Source organism: Lissotriton vulgaris, chromosome 6 (assembly GCF_964263255.1).
Source record: "Lissotriton vulgaris chromosome 6, aLisVul1.2, whole genome shotgun sequence".
NCBI classification, from domain to species: Eukaryota; Metazoa; Chordata; class Amphibia; order Caudata; family Salamandridae; genus Lissotriton; species Lissotriton vulgaris.
The window spans coordinates 1,270,073,897-1,270,098,176 of NC_141694.1; positions in this window are offsets into that span (position 1 = coordinate 1,270,073,897).

The following is a 24,280-nucleotide window of genomic DNA, read 5'->3' on the forward strand; positions in this document are numbered from 1 at the left end:
CCATCACAGTGTTTGACTTACCTTACAGAAACCAGTAGCAAACATTAGGTTGGTGATTTTCTTCAACTCTTTTTAGATTCTACCACTTATTGTCTTAATGAAGACCCCAGGATAAAACTTTAGGGGTTAAACATCAACATTTTCGCTAGTGGGCTGACTTTCTTTGTAATGCCGAACTCATTTTATTCTAAATTTAAGTCATGGGGGAAAATGGTACCATTAACTAGTCCACAGGGTTGTTTGTTACTCAGGGGCGGTTCCTCCATGTGGGAGGAGGAACATTGTCCCACTGCTTTCTCACAGTGGGAGAAGCAGAAACATAAAATGGTATTATAAATACCATTTTATGTTTCTGCTTCTCGCACTGCGCGAAAGTAGAAGGGTTTGGGTGGGGGTTGTGCGATCCTGCTTTAGGGCAAGGGAGGCGTGGCTTGCACACTCTGAGGGCTCTGACTGTTTGGTCGAGTCATGCGCCCTCTCCCTTTTCTCCATGTAGGCTGCATGCAGCCTACAAGGAGAAAATGACCTTTCCATAGACGCCTGTGTGGGCGGCATCCCAGCCAATGACAATGCTGCCATTGCTGCATTGTGATTGGCTGAGGGGAGGGGAGGTAGGCTGCCTGCTTCCTGTGAGGAGCAGAGGTGACGCGGCCCTGGACTATTTTTTTACATTTAAAATTAACCCCTCCTCCCCCCGCGTGACCCCCCTCCCTGCAGGACCCCTGCCTGTGAGTCATGCTGGTCACGACTGTTGTTACGGCTTTGTATATGTGCACCTTTTTCTCACTTATGTCACAACTCACTTTCACTGCGCCATTTGTTGGAGCACCTAGAAGATACCTTGTTTTCCTGTTCTTATATTCCAATGGACCATACAGTAAACACAACTGTATTTCTACAATTCCTAAAATTTATAATTTGTCAAGCCATGGGAGTATAGGCTTAAAACTTCCTGAGAGGGAACCATTGTTGTTTCATATTATAAGTCGCCCAGGTTCCAAGGAATGGAGTGCTGCTCCTTAATATATCGATACCAATTGCTGCTGGGCTACTCTGCTTTATAAAAAAAGTGCTTTTGTACTGGTAAAACATTTTTTTTAAATTTTCCAAACGAAGTGGCATCCCTAATCTTGGATCGGTAAAGAAAAAAATAGTTCCCATTTCAAATTGTTGGTGAGTCCTCCTCGCTTGGGTCTTCTCTTCAGGCAAGCAGGCTCCAACGCGGAACCCAGGAAACTGTGGTAACCAATCCTGGTGCTGCTCTCATGCAGCATGAAAGAAGCACCAGGATTGGAGGAAGCTGCCTCGTTCGGCGCTCCCGAGGATACTGGAGCTTTATGCTGTCTCTAACCCAGCTGTCTAAGACAGCTGGGTTAGAGAGGTTTAAAATGCACATGTCTGGCTGGCCGCCGCACGATGGCTGGCCAAAAAGACTTCACACTTTAAACTTAAAGTGTCCTGCCTATCACTGCTTTCTTCTACTGCCTTAGCAGTTTCCGGTCCAGGGTAGACCTGGATTGGCAGTTTGGGCTGGGCTGTTCCTGTAAGGAACAGGGTCAAGACTGATTTGCATATGGCTGGGTCTTGTTAGACCCGGCCTCGTGGCGTGGTCCCACTCCTCCCGCATGGCGGGCCCTGGACTACCTCGATCCCTGTTCTCCGGCTGAGAGCAGCACCATCCACCCTACACGAGAGACGCCCCTCCGGGCAACCGCCAGCTCTCCCCCGTTGGAACTCGGCAACCCCTCCTCGACACCCTCGGCTGGTCCGAACCCTATCCCGGACCACCATCTCAAACCCAGACTCCATCTTGGGCCCTCCACGACCAGGCCTCGTGGCCTCGGCCCGACCCCGGCCGCAGACCCAGCTAAGCCCCGACATCGAGGCACCACGATCCGACCAGGTGGTAAAGAGGCCACTTGACGGATCAATAGGGGAAAGAGTTTCAATGGTCCTCTAACCGTCCCCCGACGCCTGGTTTCGATCGCCTCCGGCCTCCCTGGGCGCTGCCTCCACCCCCCTGCTGGGTGTCTGGACATGCTCATCCCGGCCCCTCCGACCCCCAGGTGCGAGGGTCCAGACATCAAAGGACGCCAGACCTATAACTGGTGCTGCAACCTGCCCCTATCTATCTGAACATGACATATGCCTATCCCACGGTATATGAACCCTTTGTTTGATTATGTGTTCCAATATAGGCACTAACTCCCTCTGTTCATCTGATATCACTACCATACAGGGTTGTTTTCTTGCAATTACTCTTGCCATGCCCCAATTACTGCGCATCCATCCCTGATCTGTATATTTATATATACATTATGCATGTAGAACCATTTTGATTCAACTGTGATTCTGATTGTTTATTTAAATAATTGTGTTTTCCCTTCGATGCTGGATTAATCATATCTTGATATAACAGTCCAATGAGTTGTCAGACATAGCCTTACAGCGTAGTCACCTCTTCTCTTTCCCTCTACCCTCCCTCTCTCCACGCCCCCTCCCAACACTTCTACGTTGTCAGACATAGCCTCCTGGCGTGGTCACCTCCTCTTTTCCCTCCTCCCTCCCTCCCTCCACGCCCCTTCTCAACACGTCATCCGCCCCCTTCGCGGTTACTTCCTGGTTTGATCCAGCAGCCGCGATCTACCTCTATCCTTCGTGAGAATCGGAACTCACAACACGGATTCATTCGGCTCCAGCGCGAGATTAAATCAGGCGCTGTACCTGCTCCAAACCTTGAGACCTGAACTCCCCCGGGAAGGATCTCTGCTTCACCCCCTGATCGCCCGCATCCATAGCTTCTGCACGACTGACTACCACTCAATGTCAGCGTTCTTTTTCTTCAGCACTCCTATCCATCATCAACCCTGTCCTGAAGAGGATCCCAAATCACCGAGGATCGAAACGCCGTCGACAATTACAGCGCAATTCCTTGGCGCATTACCTCTGGGCTCATAACTGTGTTCAATTTAAAACATTGGAATTATGTGTATTTATTGTGGAGCCTTTTACTGAATATTTCCAGTCACTTTGCGCCGACCACGCTGTTCACCACGTTCACTTGCGTCGTCACTTTCACCTTGTTATCACCTTGTCACCAAGTGCCATTTGGGTTGTTTCATGAATGCTTTCATGTACAGTGCTGCTTTTTAACTGTATCCCCCATTTGAAACAAGTTGGTGATTAATAAGCCTTTCACAAATGTATTGAGACTCCTTGTTGTTCTTTACCTGTAATGCTTGATGCATGCATCTTTGAAACTGCCTTATTTATTGATACCTATTGGGACATTGTACCCTATATAGACCTATAACTGGGGCAGCTCTGGAGCAGGTCGGCAGTTGTATCCTGGAGTCGAGAGACACCGAGACGAACTCATCCGCGTGGAACCCGTAACCACCTTTGGAGCCCTGCCCTGGCGCTGCCGTGGCTCATCTTCGCTGAAACCATCTCTGGAGCCCTGCTGGCGCTGCCGCGGCCCATCTTCGTTGAAACCATCTCTGGAGCCCTGCTGGCGCTGCCGCGGTCCATCTTCGTTAAAACCATCTCTGGAGCCCTGCTGGCGCTGCCGCTGCCCATCTTCGTTGAAACCATCTCTGGAGCCCTGCTGGCGCTGCTGCGGCCCATCTTCGTTTAAGCCATCCTTGGAGCCCTGCTGGCGCTGCCGCAGCCCACCTTCGTCGAATCCATTCTTGGAGCCCTGCTGGCGCTGCTGCGGCCCATCCCTGAGGAACCCCCCAGCTCGAGGATTGAGAGCTGAGCGTAGGGTATCCCTGTACCAGGCTGGTACCAAGACTGTCCCGCTACCCCCTTTCCTCAGAGACTAAACCTGAAAGGATCCCTGGATCCAGTTACACCTGTATCGCTACGATAACCTGCCTGAAAGTATTGATAAAAACGTTGAGAACCTATCTTTGTGTGGTGTCCATCTGTAGTGGGGTGATTGCTCATCTGTATGATCCTAGGAAAGGAACCTCGCCTGGAGGCCTCTCGACTTCACTCGGCCAACCCTAAGATCCCCTTTCCAACATTGGTGGGAGGCGGTGCGATCCGAGCCGACGCAGATCGTACAGAGAGTAACTCGCCCCACTACGAACAGAAACACACGACAACCATGACTACCAAAGAAACCGGACCGACCTCAGAGTTCCAGATGGAACAATTAGAAGATTATAGCCACAAAGAATTGAAGCAATTCTGCAAAGACTTGGGTATCGCTACCACAGGACTAAGCACCAAAGACGATCTCAAACTGGCTCTGCAGACCTGGGTGGAGACAGGAGTGACGCCACCCCAGAACGAAAGCATCACAGTCCCCGATCTGCACCCAGAGAACATCGCAACCCCAGCGGAGGAGAGAAACACGGGCCTCTCCCACGAGGATGCCCGAGAACGAGAAAGGAGCCGACTCCACGAATTAGAACTGGCTAGACTCCGCTTAGATGGGGAACTGCAACTGGCTGAAAAAAAGATAGCCCTTGAGCAACTACGGCTACAGGGAGACCTGGAAGAGAAAAGAAGGCAGAGGGATTTGGAGGAGAAGAAGCTTGCGTACGAGTACGAGCGCGGTTTAAAAGAACTGGAGATTAAAGCGAAAAACGGGGACACCGGCGTCTCCGGGAGCCGGAGCCCCCCTCCCTCTACAGACACCAAGGTCTACATCCCCAAAGATGTCGTCCGAGAGTACTATAAAAACGACGACATCCAGCAATGGTTTCAGGCCTACGGGGTAGCCATGACCTCACACCGAGTACCACAAAAAGACTGGGGTGCCGGGTTGTGGGGGAGGTTCGTCAATGAGGGGAGAGACGCCCTGCTACAGCTCCCCGACGCCGAGATGACCTCGTACGAACACATGAAAGCCGCCCTCCTCACTCGCTATAGGCTCACCCCCGAGATGTACCGGCAGCGATTCCGAGACTGCAAGAGGATCCCCGGTACCACCTGGGTGGAATATGTGAACTTCTATAGTAGAGCCTTAGAGGGGTGGATCAAGGGCAGCCAAGTCACCACCTACGAGCAGTTGTTCAACCTCATTGTATGGGAACACCTCTCCAACAACTGTTTCGTTGAACTCAGGCAGCATCTCCTCGACAGCAAACTGACCGAACCCCGTAAACTCGCCATCGAAGCCGATTGATGGGAGAGCACCCGGGTCCCCCGGAACTGGATGGGAGACCAAGGCCGAGCTCACCAGCGATCCCACCATCAGCGAGGCGGAAGAGGAGGAGGAGGCCAGGGCCGGGGCAGGGACACTGCCGCGGTGCCCCCCACTAACACTTCCCCTCCCCTGGCCGGAAGATGAGCCCCCCCTGCACGGCCGGGGCCCCGCTCGAACGTTATCTGCCACAAATGCCAGCGTCCCGGTCATTACGCCAATGACCTCAACTGTCCCAGAAACCAGCCATCCAACCCCATAGGTCCGCAAAACCGCCAGATCGCCGCCGCCTCCCTGGGGGAGGAGCAGGGTGAAGAAGAAGAACACTATGACCAAGACCAGACCGAGTGGGAGCCCGCAGCCATGTCCCTGGTATGTCTGGGCGAAAGAGACATGGTCCCCCGGGCCCCGATCCCGGCCAACACCCAGAAGTACAGCCAGTGGGTCACCATTAATGGACACCGAGCCGAAGCCCTCCGCGACACAGGGGCCAGTGTGACGGCCGTCCGTTGCCACCTGGTGACCCCGGATCAAATCTTGCCCAACGTACTGTGCCCAGTAGGGTCCGCGGATAATTCCGAGAGCCTGTGCCAGATGGCCTGCGTCCCCTTTGAGTGGGGAGGAGTGTCAGGCATGCTGAAAGTGACTGTCCGAGACGATGCCCCCGTAGACTGCCTCCTCGGGAACGACCTCGAGAGCTCCCCCTGGGCTGACGTTGAGCGGAGGGAGCATCTGGGGATGCTAGGCCTCCCTGAGTGGGTCTGTGGGACAACCCGATCCATGACCGCCCGAGCCATCACCTCCACTGAAGAACCAGAGTGGCCCGAGCCTCCACCGCCCGTCGTCGCCGAAGACACCGACCCTGAACCCGGTCCACCGGGGCCCAACTGTGAAGAAGTTGCCCCGCTCAGCGACCTCCCGGAACTGGCCCAGTGGCGCCAAGAAGGTGGCCCCACTCGAGAACAGTTCCGTCAAGAGCAAAAAACGTGTCCCTCCCTCGAGGGGATCCGACAGCAAGCCGCAGCCCAGAGCACAGGGGATGCCTCGGGGGCCCACTGGGTCTATTGGGCCAATGAGCTCCTCTACAGCGAGCAGAAGATTGCCGAGCTAGGAGCCAGACGGGTACTAGTGGTCCCCCTCCGATTCAGAGACTTCCTCCTGAACCTGGCACACGATGTGCCCCTCGCTGGGCACCTGGGGCAGGACAAAACTTACAGCCGCCTGGTGACCCACTTCTACTGGCCCAAGATGAGGAATGATGTGATCAACCACTGCCGGACTTGCCCCACCTGCCAAGCCAGCGGGAAGAGTGGCTGAAAACTAAAAGTCCCCCTGCAACCTTTTCCAGTCGTCAACACTCCCTTCGAGCGGGTGGGGATCGACATTGTGGGGCCCCTGGAGCCCCGGACATCCCAGGGTCACCGTTTCATCCTCGTCCTGGTGGACCATGCCACCTGCTATCCCGAAGCTATCCCTCTCCGGACCGTGACGGCTCCCGTGGTGGGCAAGGCCCTGATGGGGATCTTCTCCCGGATGGGCTTCCCCCGAGAAGTCGTCAGTGATCGGGGCACGAACTTCATTTCCCGCTACATGAAGTCCCTATGGCAGCAATGCGGGTTCACGTACAAATTTACGACCCCCTACCACCCCCAAGGGAACGGACTGGTGGAACGCTTCAATCGCACCCTCAAGGGGATGATCATGGGCCTGGAGGAGCCCTTACGACGCCAATGGGACGTGTTGCTGCCCTGCCTCCTCTTCGCCTATCGGGAGGTCCCCCAGAAGTCCCTGGGATTCAGCCCCTTCGAACTATTGTACGGGCACCCGGTCCGGGGTCCCCTAAGCTTGGTCAAAGAAGGATGGGAGGTGACCGCCCAAGATGCTCCCCCCGACGTATACCGGTACCTTCTGACCCTCCAGAACCAGACTCGGCGGTTCCGGGAACTTGCCAAGGCCTACCTCGAAGCCAGTCAAGAGGACATGAAACGTTGGTATGATCAAAACGCATCTTCTATTGAGTTTGAGCCGGGACAACAGGTCTGGGTCATGTCCCCGGTCGAACCATGTGCCCTCCTGGACAAGTGGACCGGGCCCTTCAAGGTGGTGGAACGCAAGAGCCCCGTCACCTACCTAGTGGACATGGAGTCCCCCAGGAACCCCCTCCGGGTCCTCCACGCCAACAGACTCAAGCCTCACTTTGTCCGCTCAGAACTTAGCCTCCTAATGGCTACCGACAGTGGGGCTGAAGATGACTCAGAGCCCCTACCAGACCTCCTGAACGCCCTCGAAAAAGACGGCTCCGTGGAGGGAGTCAACCTCTCCTCCACCCTGACCCCAGAGCAACACTGAGATTGCCAAAAGCTATTGGGACAATTTGCCGATTTATTTTCTCTTACCCCCGGGGTCACCCCGTGGTGCGTCCACGATGTCGACACCGGGGATAGCCCGCCTGTGCGACACCGGGCCTACCGAGTTCCCGATCGAGTGCAAGCCTGCATCCAGTCAGAAGTGTCCAAAATGCTGGCTCTTGGGGTGGTCGAGCCCTCCGACAGTCCATGGGCCAGTTCTGTTGTCCTGGTTCCCAAGGCCGCCACCCCTGGCGTCGCCCCCGAACTCAGGTTTTGTGTGGACTACCGGGGTCTGAACGCCGTCACCCGAACAGACGCTCACCCCATCCCCCGGGCTGATGAACTGATCGACCGCCTGGGGGCGGCCCGTTACCTGAGCACCTTCGACCTGACCGCGGGCTACTGGCAGATCGGACTCACTCCAGGCGCCCAGGAGCGATCCGCTTTTTCCACCCCCGATGGCCACTACCACTTCAAGGTGATGCCCTTCGGAATGAAAAACGCCCCCCGCCACGTTCCAGAGACTGGTGAATAAGGTGCTGGCGGGGCTCGAGGAGTTCAGCGCCGCCTACCTGGACGATATCGCGGTGTACAGCCTCCACTGGGCGGCGCACCTCCAACACCTCCGGGAGGTCTTGGCCGCCCTCCGCCGGGCTGGATTAACCATAAAAGCCAGCAAATGCCAGATCGGCCAAGGTTCCGTGACCTACCTGGGGCACCAAGTGGGAAGCGGCCAGGTGGCCCCCCTCCAACCCAAGATCGACGCCATCATGGCCTGGGAGCCCCCGATCACCCAGACAGAGGTCCAAGCCTTCCTGGGGCTCACTGGGTATTACCGGCGCTTCATAAAAGACTATGGCAGTATTGTGGGGCCCCTCACGGAACTCACTTCCAAAAGACAACCACAGAAGGTGCACTGGACACCCGAGTGTCAGACCGCCTTTGAGACCCTAAAGACAGCGATGTGCACCGCCCCCGTGCTCCAAGCCCCCGATTACAGCCGGGAATTCATAGTGCAAACGGATGCCTCCGATCACGGCGTCGGGCGGTTCTCTCACAAGTCAACACCGAGGGAATTGATCAGCCGGTGGCTTTCATTAGCCGACGTCTGCTGGCCCGAGAACAGCGCTGGAGCACCATTGAGCGGGAGGCCTTCGCCGTGGTGTGGGCCCTCAAGAAACTCCGGCCCTATCTCTTCAGCACCCACTTCCAGGTACAAACTGACCACCGAACTCTGCGGTGGCTGATGCAGATGCGAGGGGAGAATCCGAAGTTGCTGCGTTGGTCCATCTCCCTGCAAGGGATGGACTTCACTGTGGAGCATCGCCCAGGCAACGACCACGCCAACGCAGACGGCCTGTCCCGCTTCTTCCGCCTCGGCGAGGAGAATACCCAAGAAGATGGGTGACTCTCCCTGCCTGGGGGGATGTGTGTTGGACCCGGCCTCGTGGCGTGGTCCCACTCATCCCGCATGGCGGGCCCTGGACTACCTTGACCCCTGTTCTCCGGCCGAGAGCAGCACTATCCACCCTACACGAGAGCCGCCCCTCCGGGCAACCCCCAGCTCTCCCCCGTTGGAACACGGCAACCCCTCCTCGACACCCTCGGCTGGTCCGAACCCTATCCCGGACCACCATCTCAAACCCAGACTCCATCTTGGGCCCTCCACGACCAGGCCTCGTGGCCTCGGCCCGACCCCGGCCGCAGACCCAGCGAAGCCCCGACATCGAGGCACCACGATCCGACCAGGTGGTAAAGAGGCCACTTGACGGATCAATGGGGGAAAGAGTTTCGATGGTCCTCCAACTGTCCCCCGACGCCTGGTTTCAATCGCCTCCGGCCTCCCTGGGCGCTGGCTCCACCCCCCTGCTGGGTGTCTGGACACGCTCATCCCGGCCCCTCCGACCCCCAGGTGCGAGGGTCCGGACATCAAAGGACGCCAGACCTATAACTGGGGCAGCTCTGGAGCAGGTCGGCAGTTGTATCCTGGAGTCGAGAACACCGAGATAAACTCATCCGCGTGGACCCCGTAACCACCTTTGGAGCCCTGCTGGCGCTGCCGCGGCTCATCTTCGCTGAAACCATCTCTGGAGCCCTGCTGGCGCTGCCGCTGCCCATCTTCGCTGAAACCATCTCTGGAGCCCTGCTGGCGCTGCCGCGGCCAATCTTCGTTGAAACCATCTCTGGAGCCCTGCTGGCGCTGCCGCGGCCCTTCTTCGTTGAAACCATCTCTGGAGCCCTGCTGGCGCTGCCGCGGCCCATCTTCGTTTAAGCCATCCTTGGAGCCCTGCTGGCGCTGCCGCGGCCCACCTTCGTCGAATCCATCCTTGGAGCCCTGCTGGCGCTGCCGCGGCCTATCCCTGAGGAACCCCCCAGCTCGAGGATTGAGAGCTGAGCGTAGGGTATCCCTGTACCAGGCTGGTACCAAGACTGTCCCGCTACCCCCTTCCCTCAGAGACTAAACCTGAAAGAATCCCTGGATCCAGTTACACCTGTATCGCTACAATAACCTGCCTGAAAGTATTGATAAAAACGTTGAGAACCTATCTTTGTGTGGTGTCCATCTGTAGGGGGGTGATTGCTCGTCTGTATGATCCTAGTAGAGGAACCTGGCCAGGAGGCCTCTCGACTTCGCTCGGCCAACCCTAAGATCCCCTTTCCAACAGGTCTGAACTGGGGTGGGCAAGTGAGCTAAAGAACGAGGATGGATTCAACCCAGATCTGTGACTGGGGGTGAGTGTCTTAAAAGTTTCATCGCTCTGTCCATCATCTCATTGTGCTTGCACTGCCTGACTAGAAGCAGCAGAAATCAGAAAGCCCTGTTGCCCCACACCCACGCCCCTCTCACCCCTCGGTGCTGATGCTCAGCTCAGGTTGGGGGTGTGACAAATAAAATGTTAATAAATGAACTTTATTACAATTTTATTTTCCCATCTCTGGGGCAATTTTTTAGTGGAGCAACGCTCCTCCGCCTTAACGGAGGAGCCGCCCCTGTATCATTGCCACAGCCAATCGGTCCCAAACGTGAATCCTATTGGCTTTGCCAATTCTTGCTCCTCTTCTTAATGGATGGAAAAAGATGGTATTGGTAAAACGCTGCTTTGTTTGGAGGAGCAAGCAGTCTTGCACCAGTCATCATGACTGCTCAATTTGAGAGTCATTGATTATGTTCAAGACCACTGGAATTGTGCGATTCGGTGGATTTGCTGCAACCCATCATCTGCAGTGCAATTTATAGATTTTAACAAAACAATATCTTAAACAGACCAAAAGTGGTGACACATATAGCAGAGGAGCAGAAAGCCCAGTGCAATGGTTGACTGGTCACCATTTAGTGTTTATTACTGTATTTAGGTATTAAACTAACTCTTATGAGGTGAAATCTTTGCCAAGGCAGTATTAAAGTGAAACAAATACAAAATAATGGAATAATAATATTACAAGGTGTGCCACGGTATACTACTTGCCCACAATTTAGTCAACCCTGCCACATAATGTGGTCCTCTCTGGTGGCATAATTTCAGTGCCGCAGATGACCCTGCATTTTGCTATTGGGATTGGCGTGTTTGCTTGCCTCGTTGTCTACCTCTAAAGGAATGGAGTCCAGGTCACTTGAGGTCTCTGACCGGAGAATAAATCGGTGGCCCTACTTTGATCAGGTTCTATTTCCTCTGGGGATTTCAAATATATTTCTTGGTGCAATTTACTTTTACTAGTAATTCATACTACGGGGTCAGGAATGAACTGTTCCTTTACTTAATCTGACTAAGAAAATAAAACGCACGAGCTATATCCGTTTAACAGTCCTCGAAATGGCTCCCTGGTCACTGATTGAGATTGCAAAATCCGATTCAAATCGCAAGGCATTGAAGTAGGGATACCAGAGGAAAACAGCAGAGGGCAGTATTGCACCAAGATGCTGAAGCCTGAAACCCGGGGCTGTGGACAGCATTTAAACTGCAAAATCCATAAAGAAGCAATGCCGCTTGGCAGGCTAGAAATGTACTGGAAAGAGTTTTCTAGTTAAAGAAAAATAATTTTGTATATAAAATATTTTTGGGGGAGAGGATGTAGCCTTATGGTTAGTGCGGTCGACTTCGAACAGGGGGAACAGGGTTCGAGTCTCGGCAACTACATCCTGTGATTCTTGGCAAATCTCCCTGCGCCTAACAAAAATGAATGTGTCCATCATGTAAGGAAAATGGTGCTCATGTAAAGCGCTCTGATACCCGATGTCTTGGGTCTAGTTAGCACTATATAAAACACTATAAAAAAAAGATGTTTAATAAATACAATCACAAACGCATGAATTGGAAAGAAACAATTGTGAATTATTATATGCTGCTTTTCTTTCTGTTTTTCTTATGTTAGGCTCTAGCTGGGTCTATCTTTGCCTCTCCCAATACATTTTGGTCTTCTCTCAATTGATATATTCAAGTCTAAATAAATAGATTTGGATCGATTCATTAATACAGGGCTGTCAGACCTGGCACTATTGGCGTGGGTCTCCCTTCCATTTTTACTGTTGCCTCATATATTTTTGCTGGTATTAGATGCTTTGGGCACTGTGCCACTGCTATTCAGTGCCACAGTGCAAGTGCTCCCTATTGTAAATTGATGTATTGATTAGCGGTGGCTATTTGGTTTACTTGTCAGACCCTAGTCTAGTGCACTGAGGCGTGTAAATCCAAATGCTGCTGGTGGGCCTGCAGCACTGGTTGTGCCACCCACAGAAGCAGCCTTGTAAAATGTGTCTAAGGTCTGCCATTGCAGAGCCTGCATGCAGTCTGGTACGGTCATGCTGACTGGGCAAGTGCATCCACTTCCCAGTCCCTAAACCTTCCCTTTTCTTCATATCAGTCACCCCTATGGTAGGCCCAAGGGCAGGGTGTATTGTAAGTATAAGGTAGGACAAGTATAGCAAGCACGTAACCACATTCACAGAACTGTTAAACTCGTGAATGAAACCACTTTTGGTTTTTCTGAAGGCCCTCACTCACCAACCTGGTTGGTGACATGCTTCATCATCGGGCCCCACCAGGAGTGGCCGAATGCCACCCTAGTGGGCTACAACGCCAGTTTACTGCGGAGCTGGTTCAGTGAAGAGTGAAGAGTGATAAAAGTGAATTTAAAAATTCCCAATTGAGTCAAAAATGATGCTTTATTCGTTTTGCCAATTGAACATGAGTAAAAACAAGAGTGTAGGATAAAGGACCAAGTAAAAAGTCGATTTTTATCCCAATAGTTTTGGTCAACATGTTTCTGCCATAAAGGAACAGTTTGTCAGGCTTTCGTCAGGACCAGTGCAATGTGAAGAGTTATTAGTTATTACATTTTATAATCCTAACTGTCTCAGTAAACATGGTAGAAATTCGAGTTTAGTATGCCTGAACTCAGTATAATAAAATACATACTTTAGTAAAGTTTATTTTAATATTCTGTGTTTGCAAATACCACTTTTAGAAAGTAGGTATTTGCTTGTCTAACCATTCAAACCTGCCTCTGCTAGGTTGTGTATTCCTATGTCTGGTTTTGTGAGTGACAGGGCTGGGGAATTCCAGGAGACAGGCTGAGTCACTCAGTGGTGAATAGAGAGATCTGCATCGAGATGGGAGGGAGGAGTTGCACCTGAACCTTGAATAGGGCGGTGCCTGGCTTCCACAATGCTGGCTCCACCCCCTGGAGAGCGTCTGATGTGCATGCCCTACACTGTGAAAGGAAAGGAGAAGTCTGGTAAACAGAGTGCTTCAGAACTGGTTTGGACTGGGCAAAGGCCCCTCTCCCCTCAGAGAACAAAGGATTTTGGGGTATAAATATTGGGACCCTGATCCCATGAAATTAGATCACTTTGGACTACAAGAAGAAACCTTTACTGAGGAGAGGGACCTGAAGAAACTGAGGAGAGACTATTCCCAACCTGAAGTGCTGCTTGGGGGATTGGCCTGCAGTGGTTGCCTTACTGCCAAAGGAAGGAGAAAGGAACTTTGTGTACTTTGCTTTCAACTTGTGAGGGATCTCCAAGGGCTTGGAAAAGAGCTTGCCTCCTGCTGAAGTCTCAGGGACAACAGACTTCATCCCCCAGCTCCCCGGAGTTCTTTAGAAGTGCCTGCTGCTGTTTTGGGCCTTCTGAGGAACTGTGTGTCACAAGGAGCTGGAAGCGCGACTCAATGAGAAGAAGCGTGTCGCCGTCGCTGTGCCTGCCGTCGAAACTCCAAAGGAGGGTGTCGCCGCTGGTATGTCGCACTGCACCGCATCGGAGAGAAGCGTGCCGCAACAAAGAGGAAGCGTGTCGCGGTTGCTGCTGCTGCCGTCGCAAATCCGAAGGAGGGTGTCGCCGCTGTAGTTGTCGCACTGTACTGCATCAGGAGAAGAATCTCACATCAAGGTCGGAGCGTGTTGCCGTCGCTGTGCCTGCCGTCGCAACTCCGAAGGAGGGTGTCACTGCTGGAACTGTCGCATTGCACCGCATCGACCAAGATCACCTCGCATCCCTGAGAAGCGCACCGCTGTCGGAGCTGCTGCCGTCGCATCTTGGATGTCGCCGCTTTAGTTGTCACATCGTGCAGAAGCTTCACGCATCCTGGGAGAAGAGCGTCGCTGCTGGAGCTGTTGTCGTCGCATCGTAAGGGTGTCGCCGCTGCAGCCAACGCATCGAACCGAGGACTTCTCGCATCCCCGAGAAGCGTGCCGCATCTGGAAGATCTTCACATCTTTATTTCTTTGTATCTGAATTTTGCCACATTTCCCATTGCTGCGACATTGCTTGTCGTGGAAGCGCAACGCAACTTAAGGTACATTGACGCAGAGTGTCGCATCTAAGAACTGAACTGAACTAAACTAAAAATAAACCGTCATAGAGTAATCATAGTGTGTATTTTTGTCATTTATGGTCTTGTGCTAACTCTATATAAAGTCTACTTTTTTTTATATGAAACCTGTGTGGTGTTCATTTGCAGTGTTGTCACTGGGTTACTGTATGTGGTCATAACTGCTTAACTTACAACGCCTCTGAAGTAAAGCCCTTCTGCTCGTGCCAAGCTACCAAGGGGGTGAACAGGGGTTATTTTAGGAGTGTAATCCCCTTATCCTGACTAGAGGAGAGGGCCAACTAGAGACCCCCAAATCTAACAAGGGCCACTTGAATTATGTGGCTGGGGAGGACCAAATTGTGAGGTATGGTTGACTAAATTACGTGGCAGGACAATCTAAATTATGTATGCACCATATTGCGGCACTATTTGTGGCAGTATTACTTCACTATGTTGTCAGTTTTAAATAGGTTAACAATGTCTGGGCAAATGTTTCACCTCATTTGTTTGAGTTTAACAAACAAATACAACAGTAAGCAACAGGGCACCAATCAAGCTTTGCAAAGGGCCTTCCACTGCCCGGCAACACGTGTTGGCGAGTTTTTAGTAATTTGTGATCCACTTAAACTAGAAGAAAATGTTGCCTTGTTAAAATCTACATATTATGCAACAGATGATGGATTGTGTAGAAAAGGCCAAGTGACGGGGCCAGGCGCGTAACACAGGCCCCGCGGTGCGGGGCCCACCGAGCTGCAGGGGACCCCCTCAGCACAGTACTCAGGGCTGAGACCTTCTGATTAAATCCAGAGCGGGGGCCCCTCCGTGTACCTTGCAGGGGGGGGCCATCAACTTTCGTTACGCCACTAGCTTGATCACACCTTAACAGTGAAGAGCAGGAACCAGCATAAAAGTGAACGAAAGGGAAAGCATCTGACACCGACAGTATTCCGACTCTGTTTCTAAGGCTTCTTATGTGCAATTGGCATCTTCTTGCTTAGTCTTTTCAACTGTATGTTGATACTAACTTTAACTTTCTTAACCATATGTTTCGACAATATACATGTTGACTGTTAAAGAGAATATTCAGGTTTCAAACTAATTCTATTTTCTTCTTTCATTCTGCCGAATTTATTACTTTTCCGTGATAGACATTTTGCATTTACTGCATGGATTGTTGCACTTCACTACACCTTATGTGCTACTTATGCCATCATAAATGTCAATACTTATGCACATTGTAGATTGACGATATTTGTAATGCATATCCTTGTCACTCCTCAGGCATACCCGTCCTATTACTGCATGCTGCTGTAAATAACATATGCTATTCCTGACCAAATTGTTGGAACGCAGTTTTCTGATCTCAAAATGATGGAAGTCTCGGTGAGCCTTAGCATGATTCTAATTTGGAATCTATAAATCACCACAGATGGCAGCAGTGAGGGTTAACTTGGTTAGAAACTTTGCTACCATGGGAATGTAGTGCTTAGTTTTTTGGATATATTTAAACCCAGAAATAGTCAACAAATGGTCTACTGTACAAAACATTTTAGCAGTCACAAACCCTGTGATTTGCGAACTTTGGGCCTCATTATGATGGCAGTCGGACAAGCGTCTGACTGCCATCGTTTCGGGCTCAAGGTCGTCCGACAAGGAGTTGGCGGTCCCGACAGCCCAATTATGATGGGACCGCAGTGCAGGTGGTCGTAAACATCCCTTTTTTCACTACAGTAATGGAAAAAGAGATGTTTTTCCAACATCCATGCACAGTGGTCCAGGCACCCTGTAGTGCCTGGCTACCATGGCAATGTAGTGCTTAGTTTTGTGGATATATTTAAACCCAGAAATAGTCAACAAATGGTCTCCTGTACAAAACATTTTAGCAGTCACAAACCCTGTGATTTGCTAATTTTGGGCCTCATTATGATTGCAGTCGGACAAGCGTCTGACTGCCATCGTTTCGGGATCAAGGTTGTCCGACAAGGAGTTGACGGTCTCGACAGCCCAAATACGATGGGACCGCCATGCAGGTGGTCGTAAATATCCCTTTTTCCACTACGGTAATGGAAAAAGAGATGTTTTTTCAACATCCATGCACTGTGTGCCAGGCACCCTGTGCATGGATGTTTGGGGGGCACCACATGTGCCCACCAGGCCACATCCCAGACGTCTACAGGGGACAGGGGCCCTACTAGGGGCCCTCAAAGTCCATTTCCGTCAGCTTTTGCATGGCAGTGTGACCGACATAAAAAGGCTGTCGAAAGGGACATTGTAACCCCCAAACAGGTGCCTGTGCTGGCACTGACCCCATTGTAGGGATTATGATCGACTGATGTCCTGACGGGCTCCTTGAGCCTGTCAGAGGCGTCGCTCTGTCCCTTCGATCACTGCACTGAAAAATTGCCCCTGATATTATGTCATAAGCCCAACCCCTGCACTCAGCCCTAGGCCCTTTCTATAAAGCTTTGGTGGGGGGCCTGACTTCAAAAGATTTGGATTAGTCGGGTCTCAGAGCAAATATGTTTGAAGACCTCTGGTGTACACCAATCTTATAGGCTGAGGCATTAGCAAAATTGTTAATGTTATTAACATGCCCAGGATTTTATGCTGGTGCAAACATTACACCAGAGTTGGGCACCATTGTGTCAACAATGTATAAAGAATTTTCACCATTATGCTAAGAGATGGTGCCATCAAGCCATGGGTATCAACAACATGTCAAGAATTACAGCATAAGACATGGCCAGCATTGTGGTCAAGGTGGGCACAGGCATGCCATAGATTCCCACATTCTGCCAAGTTAAAATGCAGCGTGCACAATATGCTCAAATTTCAATCGAACGTCTAATAAGGCAATAAGTTATGCATAAAGAGCTGAATTTATAAACCCAGTGCCATGGGCACAGTGCTGGAAGTACTCTCACAACAATCCAGGCCTGCATAATCAGTCTGTATAATCACATTGCCAAACAGTGTACAAATGCTTTGCAATTGTTACTGTGGTTATCAAAAAATCAGGACCTATATTACTGTACTTACTCTTCGGAGAATCACACTGAAATGTTGCTCCAAGTATTTTGGGGATGTGCTTATATTATGAAATTTCTCCTGGTTAAACATGTATTTGTTCCAGTAATAATAACAGTATTGTATTTTTTGCAGCCTGTATTGGATGACAATAGGACACACGACTGCTGATTGTTGGAGTATTAATCCAGGACCAAACATGGTCAGAACCCAAGAGCGATTTATCTCACTGCCCGGATGAGCGGCACACGTTTTTAGGCAACTAATATGCCTTCTGTGGCCAACAGTGAGATACCGTTCATGCTTTCACATCTGATGGCTTTGATGGAGTCGCTGAGTTGTAGTTTTCACATCTGGTGAGGCATTGTAAGTCTCAAGTTGTGGTCTTCTCCCTGTTACAATTGATAAACAGTGATACTGCTGCAGCTTGCATCTGTTGGAAGATAGAACTGAGTTTCTCAAATATCATATAGAACGGCATTCATTTGTGCAGACATATGTTATGTTATGTTACAACGTTTTATATAGCGCACAGCTGCCCCGGCAAAGGGGCGTCCCAGCGCTTTAAGATTTCCCATGAAGCACTAGTCACCAGTCTTATTTATTGGGCTCAGCTATTTCCCTACTTTGTCACCATATTGATGGGGTTAGTGTTCCATTGGACCTAGGTCACCTGCTAGACACCACTTCACCGGACATCGCCTTCCTTACAGAAACCTGGATGAACGCCTCCTCAGCGCCCAACATCGCCATAGCCATCCCAGACGGCTACAAAATCATCCGAAAGGACTGCATCGACCAAACTGGAGGAGGCATCGCCATCGTCCATAAGAACACCATCCGCATCACGACCAGTTCCGACGACAACATCGTCACCGCCGAACACCTTCACTTCCAGATTCACATCGACCCTAAGACCAGACTCAGAGGCACCCTCATCTATAGACCACCAGGACCCAGCACACAATTTAGCGAAGACATCTCAGACTTCATCAGCCCACACGCCCTTCCCTCCAAGGACTACATTCTACTAGGAGACCTCAACTTCCACCTGGAGAAGAACAACAACAGCAACACCACCACCCTGCTGGACAATCTGGCCAATCTCGGACTCAAACAACTAGTAATCATCCCCACCCACCACGCCGGACACACGCTCGACCAAATCTTCTCCTCCAGCAAGCACATCTCCTTCAACCATGCCACAGGACTCCATTGGACAGACCACAGATGCGTCCACTTCAACTACCGAAAGACCCCGACTCACCACCACCCACAACAAATGCCCCGTAGAAACTGGAACAAAATTACCACCGACCAGCTCACCACATCGCTATACCAAAACCCTCCCACCAAATCATCGGACCCAAATCAAGCAGCCATCCACCTCACACAATGGATCACCCACAGCGCTGACGAATTAGCACCCTTGAAAAACCATCATAACAAGTCAGGTAGCAAAAAAGCCCCCTGGTTCAATGACAACCTTAAAAACTCCAAAAAGAACTGCCGCACCCTCGAGAAGGCCTGGCGAAAAAACCCAACCACAGACAACATGACCGCCCTCAAGGACGCCACCCGCAAACACCACCAGCTGATCAGATCCTCCAAGAAATCAACATTTAAGGATCGACTCGACAACAACAGCAAGGAACTGTTCAACATCGTCAAAGAGTTTACCAATCCCAGTACCGGCACCAACGACATCACTCCCTCTCAAGACCTCTGCGACTCTTTAGCCTTGTTCTTCCACAGCAAAATCGCTGACATACATAACAGCTTCGACGACCAGTCCACCCCCTTTTACCTCCGAAATGAAACCCCCACCACCATCCTTTGCGCCTGGAACCCAATCAGCACTGAAGACACCATCCGCTTGATGAACTCCATCCACTCCGGATCGCCAACTGACCCATGCCCCCACCACATCTTCAACAAAGCCAACTCCATCATCGCACCCCATCTCCGGGATATCATCAACTGCTCCCTCAACACCGCTACCTTCCCGGAAAGCTGGAAACATGCCGAACTCAGCGCCCTCCTGAAAAAACCGACAACAGACCCTACCGATCTTAAGAACTACCGCCCCATTTCGCTCCTCCCATTCCCTGCCAAAGTCATTGAGAAAACCGTCAACAATCAGCTCGCCGCCTTCCTCGAGTCCAACGGCTCCCTCGACCCTTCACAGTCCGGCTTCCAAGCCAAACACAGCACTGAGACAGCCCTCATCGCAGCCACAGACGACATTCGAACACTACTTGACAACGGAGAAACAGCTGCCCTCATCCTACTGGACCTCTCTGCAGCGTTCGACACGGTCTGTCATACCACCCTTATACAACGCCTCAGCAACGTCGGGATACAAGGAAAAGCATTGGACTGGATCATCTCGTTCCTTGCCGGAAGAACTCAGAGGGTCCGCCTCCCCCCTTTCAGATCAGAGGCCTCCGAAGTCATCTGCGGCGTACCACAAGGATCTTCGCTCAGCCCCACCCTCTTCAACGTCTACATGAGCCCCCTTGCATCCATCGCGCGCCAACACAACCTCAACATCATTTCCTACGCTGACGACACACAGCTGATCCTCTCCCTCACCAAAGACCCAAGCACCGCCAAAACCAACCTACACGAAGGGATGAAAGACGTAGCCGAGTGGATGAAGAACAGCCGTCTAAAACTGAATTCAGACAAGACGGAAGTCCTCATCCTAGGATCATCCCCCTCCGCTTGGGACGACTCATGGTGGCCACCAGCCCTAGGAAGCGCACCCAAACCAACGGACCACGCACGCAACTTGGGCTTCATCCTGGACTCCTCCCTCTCGATGTCCAGACAAGTCAACGCCATCTCATCATCATGCTTTAACATCCTACGTATGCTCAAAAAGATCTTCTGCTGGATCCCCACCGAAACAAGAAAGACAGTCACCCAAGCACTTGTCACTAGCCGATTGGACTACGGAAACACCCTTTACGCCGGTACCACAGCCAAACTACAGAAAAAACTCCAACGCATTCAGAACGCCTCCGCCAGACACATCCTAGACATTCCCCGCCACAATCACATATCCGGTCACCTGAGAGACCTTCACTGGCTCCCCGTCAACAAGAGAATAACGTTCCGTCTCCTCACCCACGCACACAAAGCTCTCTACGACCTAGGACCTAAATACCTCAACACGCGCATGACTTTTTACTCCCCCACACGCCAACTACGATCGTCCAATCAAGTCCTCGCCGCGATTCCATGCATCCAAAGATCCACCATGGGAGGAAGATCTTTCTCCTACTTAGCGGCCAAAACCTGGAATTCTCTGCCCACCCACCTCCGCCTCACACAGAACCACCTCTCCTTCAGAAAACAACTCAAAACTTGGCTATTTGATAAGTAACAAACAACTCCTCCCCCAAGCGCCTTGAGACCCTCGTGGTGAGTAGTGCGCTATATAAATCCTAACTTGACTTGACTTGACTTGGCCCAGATCCCCTGATCATTGAGATTAGGGCTCTCCTTGGATCCAGGACTCCCAATTACCAGGGTTGGTAGTCTGGCTAATACCGCGTTCCTGCCTACTTAAACAGAACCTTTTCGGAGTCCATCCTGGGCGTTCAGGTAAAGGGCGATCGGTTAAAGGTGCTGCGTGTTAGGGTCTGGAAATGCATAAGGCCAGGAACTGTGCCTCTCTAATATCAGATTACCAGGTAAACCATCTATTAACTATAATCAATACATATATGCCCACCTTGGCTGTGTATGGCTGTTCCTGAACACAGCTTAAATCTTTCTGCAGGGGCTCAGTCACATCAGTTACAACTTGGATGGGGACTTCTGCCTCTTAGAATGCCATGCGGATAAAACTAACCTCACTCCACATATAGAAATACTTACTCCTTAGCATAATTCTCAACTGCCTAGTAAGTTAATAAGCCACCTTTGATTTGGTCTATAGCCACAAATAGGGTAGGAATAATTGCTCCTGGGTGAACATTATAGCCAAACTAGTAGTTAGAATTGTTTTTCTAATCTAATACCGGTGACTGGTTACAGCTTGAAGAACACTTGGGAACTCATTGACAACATTTTGGCCCAGGACAGCACCACAAGGCTTCTTGCTGCACTGCCTTGCGTCAAAAGAAAAGGGCAGGAATGTGGCCTATCTATGAGATGCAGTGTATTCCAGTCCTCTTTCACTGCACTGGCACACAAATGGCTGCCTTGCACCAACGTAGGCACCCTTGTGGTGTAAAGGTGTCCGAGTTGTAGTAATAATTGTTTTTGTGCAGGAAAAGACACCTTCCGGCACAAAAACTATCAATGGAGTTGTTTTCCTCTATCTATATGTGCTGCAGAATGCAAACCATATAGAAAGTAAAAAAACGAGAAGAAAGAAAGTTATTTCTCCTCGTTGCGCCACCTGTGGGGAGGCATACAGTTGTGATGCATTCCCATATTTATGCTATATTGTAAATCTGGTAATCGGTCCAAATTCATTGGCGTAGCATGGTAACACCAACTGAAATGCCCATGGCACGCCTCCCTGGCTCAGTGTGAGGCAATGTATCTACTTGCTTTGCCTTACACCATATCTAGGGGCCATGAAAAAACACGCAAGGTGGCTTTCTGTGGCCTCGTAGATATGGGTCTGCAGTCTGCGCCACTAGAGCATCAAAACAAGTGATGCTCCTGCATAGCAAGGTGCTTGGAGTCTGTCCTAGTACTGCCATGTGATCTTCACTAACCAAATAGACATCAGGGTCAGTCCAAAGTTCAGAGTACAGAGTACCACATATTCTGCATGGAGCTAACAGATATGAAGACATCAGCTTTAAACGAGGCATGTTTTTGTGCATGTCATGTGCTGTACATTATTATTATTATCTAATTTTACATTTTTTAACCTAGTATATTTTATATTAATGTTAATATTATTATTATAATATCAACAAAAAAAACTAAGTAAAAATGAAACTAATATATGCTTCAAGTAATTATTTTTTTTTACAAAAAAAATAAATATTTATTTACAATAATACTTGAATATAAAAATAAGTATTAATATATGCATACAGAAAAAATAAGGTAAAAAATAAAAACACAAGAAATATACATACTTACCATAAAATGCGTTGTAATACCATGCGTTGCAAATGATCCTGATATGTAATAGCATGCGTTGCAATGGCATGCGTTGTAATTTATGTTGCGATATAAAAGTAGCGTGGAAAAGGCATTGCGATGGAATGTCTGCGTTGTAATGGGCATTTCCCGCTGTACACAAGGTGACACCATAGCATGGGACATACGGTGACAGAGAATAGAGGGGGGACAAAGTCTCATTGTATGCAATAGAATAATGGGGTCAGAGCAGGCAATATAATAGGGAAGTGGTGTACTGTGTGCTACCTGGACATACTAAAGTGGGCATTAGTATGGCCAGGTCATGAGACACTGATATCCACCCCCTACTGGTGGACGAAGAATAGAAGGCATGGTGTTGCTCCCCAAGTGTTGCGTGTGAAAAATAGGTCTACAGGAATCCGATACAGAGATCAAGGTTGTTTCATTTGTTATGTTTAATACACAGAGGTTATGGTTTAATATTATTCAAATAAACCTAGGAGAGAGAGAAGGTGACAAGATACACAGGGGAGAAATAGGGAGAGGAGAGACAGTAGAAACAGAGGACAGGCGAAAGTAGGGAATGCTGTGGCACCTGGCAGTACCACGGGAGTCTCTAGAAATATCAACACCATGCATCATTTGTAGGGGGTGATGGTCAACCCCTAGAGTTAGTGAAATAGCCGACGTGGTCTATGACTTTTTTCATGTTTCTTTTTATCTAGATGCTGTGGAGAGATGTGGTGCAGCGGCCAGGGCAGCTGACTTCGGAGCACAGGGTTCACGGTTTGATCCCAGGCTCCAGAGGCAGCTCAGCTCAGCACCATGTGACTCTGGGCAATATCTCACTTATTTTCCACAATGTCCCCCAGCGCCTTGAGAACCCGTAAGGATGAGTAGTTCGCGCTTTACAAATACGGATTTATTCTTGACTTCTTCAACAGTGTGCTCCGAGCAGCACCCACCATATCAGTGCGATAAAACCACATTGGTAACTTATCAGCAGCACAGACATCAGCAACACTTGGTTGAATAATTAATTCCTGGTTCGATTCATTTGGTAATTAAACAGCCAAAAGCGTCAGGGGAAACAAGATATGTAGACGGCGGTTCTGCAAACATAATAATTCCAATGGGCCCAGTAACCCATTTACAGGCTCATCAGAATTAGTAGGTCAGACTCTTCTAAAGAGTGAAGATTTCAAAATGTAATGAATTCACTGAGGTTTTTAGGAGTGCTCCTGCAATCTTGTGACAGTCTCAGGTTTCCACAAGAACTCCTAGAAAATATTTTTGAATTTCCACTTGTGGCCATGCTATTGGCTTACCACATGTTTAATTGTATGAAGTGTACAGTTGCACATGCAAAATGACTTTGCATCTGTGCAATTGCTCCCTCCACATGCCACAGGGAAAACATGTTTCCCTGTGGAAAAATCCTCTCCAAGATCCTCCAACAATGTTCCAAACTCATCCCCACACAGGAAAGGGATTGTCTGACTTCAATTCTCTATTGGCACTGTAGGGATTAATGAGGTGACAATGGATATGCGGACAAACCTTATGTTTTGCACGATGTGCAATGCAGAGTGCTTTAAATTGTATTCTTTTACTTATTGGCAGCCAGTGAAGTGTGGTGAGAGCCAGGCGAGCGGACTGAGTTTTGGGTATACCCAGCAGCATTCTGGCCGCAGCATTCTGGATTACTTGCTACTTCTTTTTGACAGATAGTGGGTGGTCTAGAAAAGGTAGCTGCCACAGCCTAGGCAAGATAAAATAAGACCTTAGACCACTGCTCTGTGAGCTTCCATCAGGAGCCA